Here is a 13,599-nt window from a genome sequence, read left to right on the forward strand (position 1 = left end):
TCAAAAGGAGGGAGAAATCCTAAGGAAATTAGGTGAAGAATAGTCAAATTTTCCTTATTCTCAAGTCACTCACTGAACTCTATGAAACCAAAATAAAGTCCTTATTCCTGTGTTTTGCCTGAGTTAAGCAAAGTAATGATAATTATAATAATGAACAGGTAATAGGATTCAGGTTTCACCCTTTATTTAGCTACTATAACTTAATGCTGATTATCTTGACATTTGTTAAATTATAGCAATTAATATTTAGAAAAATATGTCACTGTTAACTTTTAAGTAAAAACAATTTTAAAAAGGTAAATTTTGCATTGTCCAAAACAAAATTTCACCAGTATTATACAATAGGCAGATCTCTCAAGATAGAAACTGGGAGATTAAAAATTATCTTGAGAGAAATAAAAATGAAATAGCAATATACTAATGGTTATGAAATGCAGCAAAAGCAGTTTTAAGAGGGAAGTTTATATGATAAATACCTACACTAAGAATAAAATAAGACTTCAAATAAATAACCTAAAATTACACTTTTAGGAATTAGAAAAAAAAACAAAAAAACCCCACTAAATCCAAAGGTAGCAGAAGGAAGTAAATAATAAAAGTCAGAACAGAAATAAATAAAATAGAGAATAGAAAAGCAATAGAAAAAATAAATGAAACTAAAAGCTGTTTAAGATAAAATTGACAAACCTTTAGCTAGACTTACTAAGAAAAAAAGGGAGAAGATTCAAATTAAAAATCAGAAATGAAAGAAGAGTCATAACATATGTAACAGAAATAAAGAATCAAAAGAGACTACAGTGAATGATATAAGCCAAAAAATTGGATAACCTAGATGAGTTGATAAGACCTAGAAACATAAAATGTAACAAGAAAAAGAAAGTCTGAACAGACCTATAGTTAGTCTGGATATTGAATCAATAACACAAATCCTCCCAACAAGTAAAAATCCAAGAACAGATTGTTTCACTATTGAATTTTACCAAATATTTAAAGAATTAACACCAATCCATTTCAAACCCTTCCAAGCAATTGAAGTGTAGAAAACACTTTGAGGCTAGCATTATCCTGACACCAAAACCAGGTAAAGACACAATGGGAAAAGAAAACTGCAGGCCAACATCCATAATGAATGTAGATATAAATATCCTCAGCAAAATACCAACAAACTGCATTCAACATCACATCTGTGACCAAGTAGAATTTATCCCTAGGGTGCAAGAATTGATCAACATATGAAAATTGATCAATGTTATAAGTCACAGTATTGGAATAAACGTTAAAATTTAATTGATAGTCTCAATAGGTGCAAAAGAAGAATTTGCCAAAATTCAAAGCGCTTATGATAAAAAGAACTCATCAAATATGCAATTTAGGGAAAGTATTTGACCATAATAAAGGTCATGCACAGCTAACATTATACTCAGTGTTAAAAAATTGCAAGTTTTTCTTCTGATATCAAAGACAAGGCAAGTTTTCCCAATCTCACTCTTCTGTTCAACATAATAGTAGATGTCCTAGCCAGAGCAATTAGGCAAGAAAAAGAAATAAAAATTAACTAAATCAGAAAGGAAAAAGTAAAATTATCTCTTTTCAGATCTTATATGTAGAAAACCCTAAAGACTCAAAAAATTGTCAGAGGTAATAAAAATAAATAAATTCAGTAAAGTTGCAGGATACAAAATCATCTTTAAAAAATTACTTTTCTAAATACTAACAATAAGTTATCTGAAAAGGAAATTAAGAAGATCATCCCTTTTACAATAGCACCACAAATAATAAAATATTTAGGAGTAAACTTAACTAGATATGAAAAACTTGTACACTAAAATCCGTGAAACTTTGTTGAAAGAAGTTAAACAGGACATGAGCAAGTAGAAAGGCACTGATATTGATGGATTGGAACTGCTAATATTGTTAAATGTCCATACTACTTAAAGCAATGTACACAGTTAATGCAATCCTTACCATAACCCCAGTAGCATTTTTATAGAAACAGAAAATCAATTCTAAAATCCATACTGAACCACAGAAGACCCAAAAAGCCAGTCAATCTTGAGAAAGGAGAACAAACCTAGAAACATCACCCTTCCTGATTAAGAAATATATTTCAATATTATGGTACTATTATAAAGACATACATATACAAATGAAACAAAATAGAAGGCCCAGAAATAAATCCACACATGTATGTCAATTAATCTTTTATGAGAATGCCAACAATATACAACAGGGGAAGGATAGTCTCTTCAACAAAATGGTATTGGGAAAACTGGATATCCACAAAGAAAAGAATGAAATTGTAGCTTTATCTAACACCTTACATAAAAATCAACACAAATGGATTAAAAACTTAAAAGTAGGGCTTCCCTGGTGGCGCAGTGGTTGAAAGTCTGTCTGCTGATGCAGGGGACACAGGTTCATGCCCAGGTCTGGGAAGATCCCACATGCCACGAAGTGGCTGGGCCCGTGAGCCATGGTCACTCAGCCTGCGTGTCCAGAGCCTGTGCTCTGCAACGGAAGAGGCCACAACAGTGAGAGGCCCATGTACCGCAAAAAAAAAAAAAAAAAAAAAAATTTAAAAGTAAAACCCAAAACTATAAAATTGCCAAAGAAAACATTTTAAAAAAAGCTTCATGGCATTAGTTTTAGCAATAATTTTATGGGTATAACACCAACAGTACAGGAAACTAAAGCAAACATGGACAAGTAGGATTACATCAAACTACAAAGCCTTTGCTTAATCAACAGAGTGAAAAGAATGGGGGAGAATATTTGCAAACTATATATGTGATAAGGAATTATTTTCAAAATATATAAGGAACTCCTACAACTTAATAGCAACAAACAAACCAAAAACCAAACAAACAAACAAAACAAAATGAATAATCCAATTTCAAATGTGCTTTAAAGACTTGAATATACATACAAATGGGCAACAGATATATGAAAAGATGGTCAATATCAGTAAAACATCAGCAAAATACAAATCAAAACTACAATGAAATACCTCACTCAGGTCCGGCTTTTAACTATTAAAAAAAAAAAAAAAGACCAGTGTTAGTGAGGATATGGAGAAATCAGAACCCTTGTTTACTCTTGCTGGGACTGCAAAATAGTGCAGCCACTATGGAAAATGGTATAGGGGTTCTTCAAAAAATTAAAAGTAGAACAACCTTATGATCTAACAATCCCAATTCTGGGTATTTACAAGAATTGAAACCATGATCTCAAAGAGATCCCATTATCATTGCTCTCCCATGTTTATTGCAGCACTATTCACAGTAGTCAAACAGCTTATCCATCAACAGATAAATGGATGAAGACAATGTGGCATACACTTAAAATGGAATATTATTCAGCTTTAAAAAAGAAGAAAATTCTGCAATATGCAATTAAATGAATAAATCTGAAGGACATTATGTTAAATGAAATAAGCATTGAATGACAAATATTACGTCATTTTACTTAGTCTTAGAATGGTGGTTGTCAGGAGCTGGGTGGAAGGAGAAATGTTGAGTTGCCAATCAAAGAGCTTGAAGTTTCATTTAAGCAATAAAAATGTTTTATACATCTGTTGAACTACTTGTTCAAAAACTTGTTGAGAGTAGATTTCATGTTGTGTTCTACCACAATAAAATAAAATTTATAAAATTTTAATATTACTTAATTTAGAATTGGATATAATGTGAATAACACTTCATTAAATTGTCTCATCAAGAAAGTTATTGTGTCCCCACCCTTACCACCCTTCAGAAATTCTTTAAGAAAAAGCAAAAGTTAACAAAAAATCAAATAAAAACAAAAATAGAGTAGAAAACCAAAAAAGAAAAAAAAAGAAAAAAATTTTTTTGTTGTTGTTGATAACCTCTTAGAGCAGCAATCCCCAAACATTTTGGCACCAGGGACCAATTTCATGGAAGAAAATTTTTCCACGGATGGTCAGGGAATGGTTCAGGCAGTAAAGTGAGTGATGGTTCGGGTGAAAATGCGAGCAATGGGGAACGGCAGATGAAGCTTCGCTCATTTGCCCACTGCTCACCTCCTGCTGTGTGGCCTGGTTCCTAACAGGTCACAGACCAGTACTGCTCAATGGCCTAGGGGTTGGGAACCCCTGTTCTAGAGGAAGAAACAAATTGAGAGTCTCTTCAAGTTCTCTGCAGATCAAAATACCTTTTTTTATTTTATATATATATATAAAATGTCAATATTAACAACTATTTTCAGATGTAGAGCTCATGTTGTGCAACCAGATAAACCTAGCTCACATTTTAAGTTCTACTAATTATTAGCTATATTACCTACAATCAGCTTCTTAATGCTGTTGTGCTTCTGTTATTCTACCTAAAAATAGAGATATTAATATGCATCTCACAGAACTGTATTGAAAATGAGAGTATTTGAGTCATATTTTACAATTTTAAAAAAATCTTTACTTTCTTATATGATTTTTAGGACTTCAATGGACTCATCAAGGCTCTTGTTTTATTGTTCAACACCACAGAGATTTCTAAGTGATATTTCAGAGGGATTAAAAAAGTGTATCAACATTCAGTGACAAATTTCCTTGGACAAATTTATAATGTTACTTCCTATAAATAACATCAACATTGAACATACTTTAGTCTAAAATACAAAAATATTATTTTATGAAAAGAATAGCAGACTAGTTATATAATGAAACTGAATCAGGATAGTGTACTTGTTAAATTGGTAATGTGATCTATTAATATATGAGAATTAATAATTTGTCCATCACTTTATAAGTTTTGCTTTCTGATCATACTTGATAAAATACTGATGATACATGTATAGCCAGATTATGCAGATAGATAGAAAGTAACAAAAAATCAAAGAGACATATTTCTCTTCATCAATGTCAAATTGTACTCTCTTATCCAGTGAACTGATAATTACATCATTTACCTTTAATTTTGAAAGATAATCTATTTGACTTATACATCTGGTAATTCCTGCCACAGAAATAGATGAGATTGGGCTTTTGAGTTTATCATCATAGCCACAAGAGAATTTAATGAGCAACGTTTGTTCAGTAAGGAGACGATTCTTTGGCAGTACATTTTCATTTGCAGGCCAGGATATGGAAGATTAATGCATGCTTTCTAATTGTTCCTTTTATGATTGATGTAGGAAGGCTTTTTGTCTGCATAAATTTGTCAAAAGAAATCTTAAAATGACCTCTCCTCAGCTTAGAAAGCACCAATTTCACAATTTTATTGTCATCAAAAAAAAATGTTGATGTAGCAGTGACCTGAGCTGTATTTGTGTATACTTTTATATTGCTTAAATGTTCCCTAAAAGAGCTAAGAAATAATAGACATTATTTTTATTTTTTCTATTGTAATCTATTTTTAGTTATTAGTAAGAAATCATAGGTAAGGAAATAATAATATTATTATAATTATTATAATAATCATACAAAATTAATATATCAATATATATGTAAAAGTTTTCTCTAATTTGTAAATAATTAGATCCTTCAAAGTCAGCCATATCTAATTTTGGTGACCATATTTAAAGGCGATTCAGGTAAACTAGGAAAGAAGCAGTGAGGATACAAAATTATAAAAGAAATAGGAACTTCAACTTCTGTAATAATAAATGAATCCCTACCTGACTGACTCTCCTAATAAAAAAATCAAAACTATTATATATAAACATATTACCCTGGAAAAAGCAGCTTCTGGAAAGCACTAGTGTGAAAGATGCAGACAGATTCTCCTGGGGAGTTTAGACTTAGAGAAGAGGAATTGTATGAACTGAGTTTTTATTTTTTGATCCAATATATTGTTACAGGGTTACCTAATGGAAAGGCACACAAACTTCCAGCCAAGAGATCCAGAACACTAAAGGCATGGAATTTCTGGCTAGTAAAATAGATGAGTAAAATCCTAGAAGGGAAAATCTGGAGAGGAGATATCAAATTCTAACTATCCACAACCCAGATTAATCCCTGAAATATCCATGCATATGCATATATATCTGAACTGAGACCAAAGATGCTGTCCAAGAGATAGTATTTACTGTTGAACTCCAAGACAACTGTCTGCTAAAACAAATAAATCATATTTACTTGACAAAAATAACAGAATCCAGAATCTCCACAACTTAACATTCATAATGTCTAACTTACAATTCAACATTGTCCTAGTACAAGCTACAAAGAAAATTTAACACATTCTCAAGTGAAAAGAATATCAAATAAGACTAACTCTGAGATAATTCAGATGTCCAAATTATTAGACAAGTATTTTAAAGCAGCTACTAAGACCACCTAAAATAAATTAAAATAGAATGTATTCTCAATGAGAAAATATAGAAAAAAATGAGTAGAGAAATAAAAATGATATTTTAATAGAGTTTAAATATTGTAAAACATGTACAAAATAAAAATGATAACTGGGGGGGATCCATATAAATTATACAGTAAAAACAGAAAAAAATGAAATAAAAGTAAACATAGCCTCAGAAACTGGTAGATAATATTCAATGGTACAGCATCTGTACATTTGGAGTAAAAGAAGAAGAGGAAAGAGAATGAGAGAGAAAAATATTTGAGTAAATAATGGCCAAAATGTTTCCCAAATTTGCTGAGAGACAAAAATTGACAGCTATGAAATGTTAAAGAAAAAAAGCACAAAGAAGCAACTCTTATGCCAGCACTGGAAGGCAAAGAAAAAAAAAACAAATCTTTAAAGTAGTAAGAAAAAAATGAGACGTTCATTGCATACAGTGGGGCAACAATTTGATTAATGGCTAATTTCTTACCAGAAAACAAATAAGTCAATCAATCAATAGAAGAATGGATAAAGAAGATGTGGTATATATATAAACATTAGAAAACATAAGAAAAACCAAAGGCTTATTCTTTAAAAGTATTGGTAAACTAATTATTCACTACCTTCATTGATGAAAACAAAGAGAAAGGCAAAAAAATCACGGATATGTGGAATAAAGAATGGACATTACTATATAGTCTAGACATATTAAAAGTATATGAAATTGAATATAATGAACAAGTTCTGCTCAGCATTTGCACCTCTTACCCTGGACAAATGATCATATAATTTTTTTCTCTATAAGAAAATGAAAACCGTTTGTTGATTCTGAAATATTACACTAATTTTGAATTCCCCAAATTAATTCCTCTTGGTTATGATTCATTATCTTTTTGTATTGTATATTCCATTGGTGAATTTTTTTTATGGATTTTTCCATCTATATCAATGAGGATTGTTGATGGGTATGTTTCTATTTTTCTAATGTCTTTTTTTGGCAATACACGGGCCTCTCACTGTTGTGGCCTCTCCCGTTGTGGAGCACAGGCTCTGGACGTGCAGGCTCAGTGGCCATGGCTCATGGACCCAGCCACTTCGTGGCATGTGGGATCTTCCCAGACTGGGGCACGAACCCGTGTCCCCTGCATCAGCAGTTGGACTCTCAACTACTGCGCCACCAGGGAAGGCCCTCTAATGTCTTCTAATTAGCTATAAGAACAACGTTAGCCTTACATTTAGGTCTTTAATCCATTTTGAGTTTATTTTTGTGTATGGTGTTAGGAAATGTTCTAATTTCATTCTTTTGCATGCAGCTGTCCAGTTTTCCAAACCACTTATTAAAGAGGCTGTCTTTTATCCATTGTATATTCTTGCCTCCTTTGTCAAAGATAAGGTGACCATATGTGGGTGCGTTTATCTCTGGGCTTTCTATCTTGCTCCATCGATCTATATTTCCGTTTTTGTGACAGTACCATACTCTCTTGATTAATGTAGTTTTGTAGTAGAGTCTGAAGTCAGGGACCCTGATTCCTCCAGCTTAGTTTTTCATTCTAAAGATTGCTTTGGCAGAAGACCTAAATAGACTTTTCTCCAAAGAAGTGATACAGATTGCCAACAATCACATGAAACAATGCTCAACATCCCTAATCATTAGAGAAATGCAAATCAAAACTACAATGAGGTATCATCTCACACTGTTTGGAATGGCCATTATGAAAAAATATACAAACAATAAATGTTGGAGAGGCTGTGGAGAAAAGGGTACTCTCTTGCACTGTTGGTGGGAATGTAAATTGATACAGCCACTATGGAGAATAGTATAGAGGTTCCTTAAAAAGCTAAAAATAGAGCTACCATATGACCCAGCAATCCCAGTACTGGGCATATACCCTGAGAAAACCATAATTCAAAAATAGTCATGTACCACAATGTTCATTGTAACACTATTTACAATAGCCAGGACGTGGAAGCAACCTAAGTGTCCATCAACAGATGAATGGATAAAGAAGATGTGGCACATATATACAATGGAATATTACTCAGCCATAAAAAGAAACAAAATTGAGTTATTTGTAGTAAGGTGGATGGACCTAGATTCTGTTATACAGAGTGAAGTAAGTCAGAAAGAGAAAGACAAATACCATATGCCAGCACATAAATTTGGAATCTACAAAAAAAAAGAAAAAAGAAAAAAGAAAAAACGTTTTGAAGAACCTAGGGGGAGAATAGGAATAAAGACGCAGACGTAGTGAATGGACTTGAGGACATGGGGATGGGGGGGAAGAGGAAGCTGGGACGAAGTGAGAGAATAGAATTTACATATATATACTACCAGGTGTAAAATAGATAACTAGTGGGCAGCAGCTGCATTGAACAGGGAGATCAGCTTGGTGCTTTGTGACCACCTAGAGGGGTGGGATATGGAGGGTAGGAGGGAGACGCAAGAGGGAGGGGATATGGGAATATAAGTATACATATAGCTGATTCATTTTGTTATACAGAAGAAACTAACAACATTGTAATGCAATTATACTCCAATAAGGATGTAAATAATTTTTTTTTTAAAGAGAGCAATGTTGACCTATATAATGTGTTGAGGAGTACCTCCTCATCTATTTTCTGAAAATATTTGTGAAAGGTTGATATTAATTTGTTTCTATATGGTTGATAGAATTGAATATTGTAGCTATTTGAGTCTAAAGTTTTCTTTTGGAGACTGTTTTTAAATTACTAACTCAATGCTTCTTATTGCTATAGAGCTGTTCAAGTTTTCTATGTTATTTTGTGTTATTTTTGGTATTTGTGTTTTGCAGAACATTTGTTCACTACATCTACTTTTTCAAATATTCTGACAAAGTTTTGTTTAACACATTCCTTTACTATCCTTTTAATATCTGTAGGACCTGTACTCTGGCATTTGATTAAGTGTAGCTATATAGATCAAATAATAAAATAGAGTTCAAATTGACCCAAAGTTTTACAATCAACTTAATAATGCTTCCAAAGTAAAAAATGAGGAAAAATAAATTTTGACCATAAAAAGAATTTTTGCACCATGTCAAAAAGACATAATTTATCATAGACACACCCATTTACATGTTGTAATTGTAAGAGCTATAATAAAATCTTTGTGATATTTTGGCACATTTTCTTAAACAGGACAGAAAGATAATTAAAATCAAAAGCAAAAAGTAAATATACTTACATATTTTTCTCTTCAAATGATATTTTTAAAAACATCATGACACAAATTGAGAGAAAATATTTTTAAATGTGTAGAGTTGACCCTTGAACAACACAGATTTGAACTGTGCAGGTCCATTTACATGCAGTTTTTTCAATAAACATATTGGAAAAATTCTTGGAGACTTGTGACTTTGAAAAAACTCACAGATGAAACATGTAGTCTAGAAATATTGAAAAAAAATTTAAAAGTTAGGTATGTCATAGATACATAAAATGTATAGAGATACCAATTTATTTTATCATTTGCTACCATAAAATATACATAAATCTATTATAAAAAGTTAAAATTTCTCACAACGTGTGCACACAAACAGACTACATGACACCATTCACAGTGGTGAAAAATGTAAACAAATGTAAAGATGCAGTGTTAAATAATAATTGCATAAAATTAACTGTAGTACCTACTTTATGACTGTAGTATTTTTGTAGTCACCACCTCTTGCTTTTGTGGTGATTTCAAGTGTTGCAAGTATACCTGCTTAAAGAGCCATGTGATGCTAATGATCTCCTCTTAAGCAGTTCCTCTCTCCAGTAAACTGCATATTGTGGTAAAAAGTGACCTCCTTTAGTTCACATGTAATTTTAATCATGTTCAGTGCAATACTATAAAACTTGAATAACATCATGGGACCCATATTAAATTCCACTAATGAAATGGGAAGTATTCCCAAGAAGCAGAGAAAAGTTAATATATTACAAGAAAAAGTTGAATTACTTAATAAGTACCATAGGTTGAGGTCTGCTGTTGCAGACCAGTTTAAAATAAATTAATCCAGCATAAGGACTACTGCAAAAAAGTAAAGAAAATTCAAGAAACCATCACTCCAGCAATGCCAACACGTGCGAGAACCTTGCACTTTTGTGAAATACGTTTTTAATCTAGTATTGAAATTGCAGCTTTTTTGTGGATGCATGATTTCTATAAGGCATACTGCTGGAGAAAACAGTGCCCAGATATTGTGCATGGCTTCACAACATTTATGACAGAGACAATTAAATAAATCATGAAAGAAATTGTGGATATGGCCCAAAAAAAAAAAGTGGCAGTGAAGATTTTAAATATATGAATCTTGGAGAAATTCAAGCGCAGATAGACACCACACAGATGAATTAACAGAAGATGACTAGTTGTGTGCTTTGTAAACAATGCCAGATGATTAAGAAGATATAGAAGAAGCAGTGCCAGAAAACAAATTGACATTGGATAATCTGGCAGAAATGTTCTGATTATTCAAGACTGCTTTTGATTTCTTACAGACCTTTCTATGATAAGGACATTGAAACCAAAGCAAATGCTAGAAGAAAGATTGATACCATATAGAAACAATTTTAGAGAAATGAAAAAGGAAAAAATCGCAGAAAATATGATGTATTTCCATAAAGTTATATCAAGTGTGTCTGCATCTCCTGTCTCCCCTTCCACCTCCTTCACCTTTTCCTCCCCTTCCATTCCTGAGAATTCAGGACCAACCCCTTCCCTTTCTCTTCCACCCCAGTCTACTCAATGTGAAGTAAATGAAGATGAACACCTTTATAATGTTCCATTTCCACTTAATGAATAGTAAATAATCATCATGATGTACAGTTAATAAACTTATCTGTTGTGTAGTCTTCTAATAATTATAAGGCAAAAGTGTGAGACATTTTTGTGTAATCATTACCATCACCTAAGTATTCATTGTGTAGAATACTGTGTGTAAGACTTGTATTGAAGTGAATGTCTGTCCTTATATAGGCATAAGGAGAGTGCTACTTAGCATAAAATTAATAATGTGCTAGTTTTCTTACTGTTTTATAGCTTTCCTTTCAAAAAATTACATTATCTCACAGTATGTCTCTTTCTCATAATTGGAGACACTATGTATCAGCCTATCTTCACAGGTAAATTTTTTCAATGTAACAATGTTTCCAATATTGCTTTATGTATATGACTGTAATAATGTATGCCATAAAAATGTTATAACATTCATTCATTAGTGTATATACTAGGCTTACAGTGAAGCAATCTTTTCGATTGCACTAGGCTACCATAAAGCAATCATATTTCTGCTTCTTCATTATCAGTGCATGAATCATTATACTTGTACATAAATATGAATTTCTTTTTCACATTATCTTTTTTTAACGTCTTTATTGCAGTATAATTGCTTTACAATGGTGTGTTAGTTTCTGCTTTATAACAAAGTGAATCAGTTATACATATATATATATATATATATGTTCCCATATCTCTTCCCTCTTGCATCTCCCTCCCTCCCACCCTCCCTATCCCACCCCTCTAGGTGGTCACAAAGCACCGAGCTGATCTCCCTGTTCTATGTGGCTTCATCCCACTAGCTATCTATTTTATGTTTGGTAGTGTATATATGTCCATGCCACTCTCTTACTTTGTCACAGCTTACCCTTCCCCCTCCACATATCCTCAAGTCCATTCTCTAGTAGGTCTGTGTCTTTATTCTTGTCTTACTCCTACGTTCTTCATGACATTATTTTTTTTCTTAGATTCCATATATATGTGTTAGCATACGATATTTGTCTTTCTCTTTCTGACTTACTTCACTCTGTATGACAGACTCTAGGTCCATCCACCTCACTACAAATAACTCAATTTCCTTTCTTTTTATAGCTGAGTAATATTCCATTGTATATATGTGCCACATCTTCTTTATCCATTCATCCGATGATGGACACTTAAGTTGTTTCCATGTCCTGGCTATTGTAAATAGAGCTGCAATGAATATTTTGGTACATGACTCTTTTTGAAATATGGTTTTCTCAAGGTATATGCCCAGTAGTAAGATTGCTGGGTCGTATGATAGTTCTATTTGTAGTTTTTGAAGGAACCTCCATACTGTTCTCCACAGTGGCTGTATGAATTCACATTCCCACCAGCAGTGCAAGAGTGTTCCCTTTTCTCCACACCCTCTCCAAAACTAGACCCATATATATGCTGTCTACAAGAGACCTACTTCAGACCTAGGGACACATACAGACTGAAAGTGAGAGGATGGAAAAAGATATTCCATGCAAAGGGAAATCAGAAAAAAGCTGGAATAGCAATTCTCATATCAGACAAAATAGATTTTAAAATAAAGACTATTACAAGAGACAAAGATGGACACTACATAATGATCAAGGGATTGATCCAAGAAGAAGATATAACAATTGTAAATATTTATGCACCCAACATAGGAGCACCTCAATACATAAGGCAAATACTAACAGCCAAAAAATGGGAAATCGACAGTAACGCATTCATAGTAGGGGACTTTAACACCCCACTTTCACCAATGGACAGATTATCCAAAATGAAAATAAATAAGGAAACACAAGCTTTATATGATAATTTAAACAAGATGGACTTAATTGATATTTATAGGATATCTTTTCATTTTTGATATCTAGTATACATATAAGCCACAGTGTTTTGTATCATACAAGACAATATTGATATAGGTAGTGACAGATGATTCATCTTTTAAACAAAGTAAACTTTGTATTGACAAATACAGTACAGTACTGTATTTTCTTTTCCATATGATTTTTCTTAATAACATTTTCTTTTCTCTAGCTTATTTTATTGTACAAATACAGTTTATAATACATATACCATACAAAATATATGCTAATCACCTGTTTATGTTATTAGTAAGTCTTCCAGTCAAAAAAAGGCTATTAATAATTACGTTCTGGGGAGAGTCAAAAGTTATATGGGATTTTCAACTGCATGGGGAGTCAGGGTCCTTAATCCCTGCATTTTTCAATGGTCAACTGTACTTGATAAAACTATTCTATCGATAACTTAGAAATAATATGAGTAAACTAATAAGAAAAATTAATAAAAAGTCAATATATTTTAACGGACAAGTCATCAAAGCATGAAAAAAAGCATAAGAAGAGAGGCTCAATTTTCATCTAGGAAATGAAAATTAAAAGATAGTGGCATATGACTACATAGACACTAGATGAATAAAGGTAAATAGCATACCGCTAAGTGGTGATAAGAATGTGAAGCAACTAGCACTCATATATTGCTGGGGTAATAGACTGGTTC

Source organism: Lagenorhynchus albirostris, chromosome 18, assembly GCF_949774975.1.
Source record: "Lagenorhynchus albirostris chromosome 18, mLagAlb1.1, whole genome shotgun sequence".
Classification (NCBI taxonomy): domain Eukaryota; kingdom Metazoa; phylum Chordata; class Mammalia; order Artiodactyla; family Delphinidae; genus Lagenorhynchus; species Lagenorhynchus albirostris.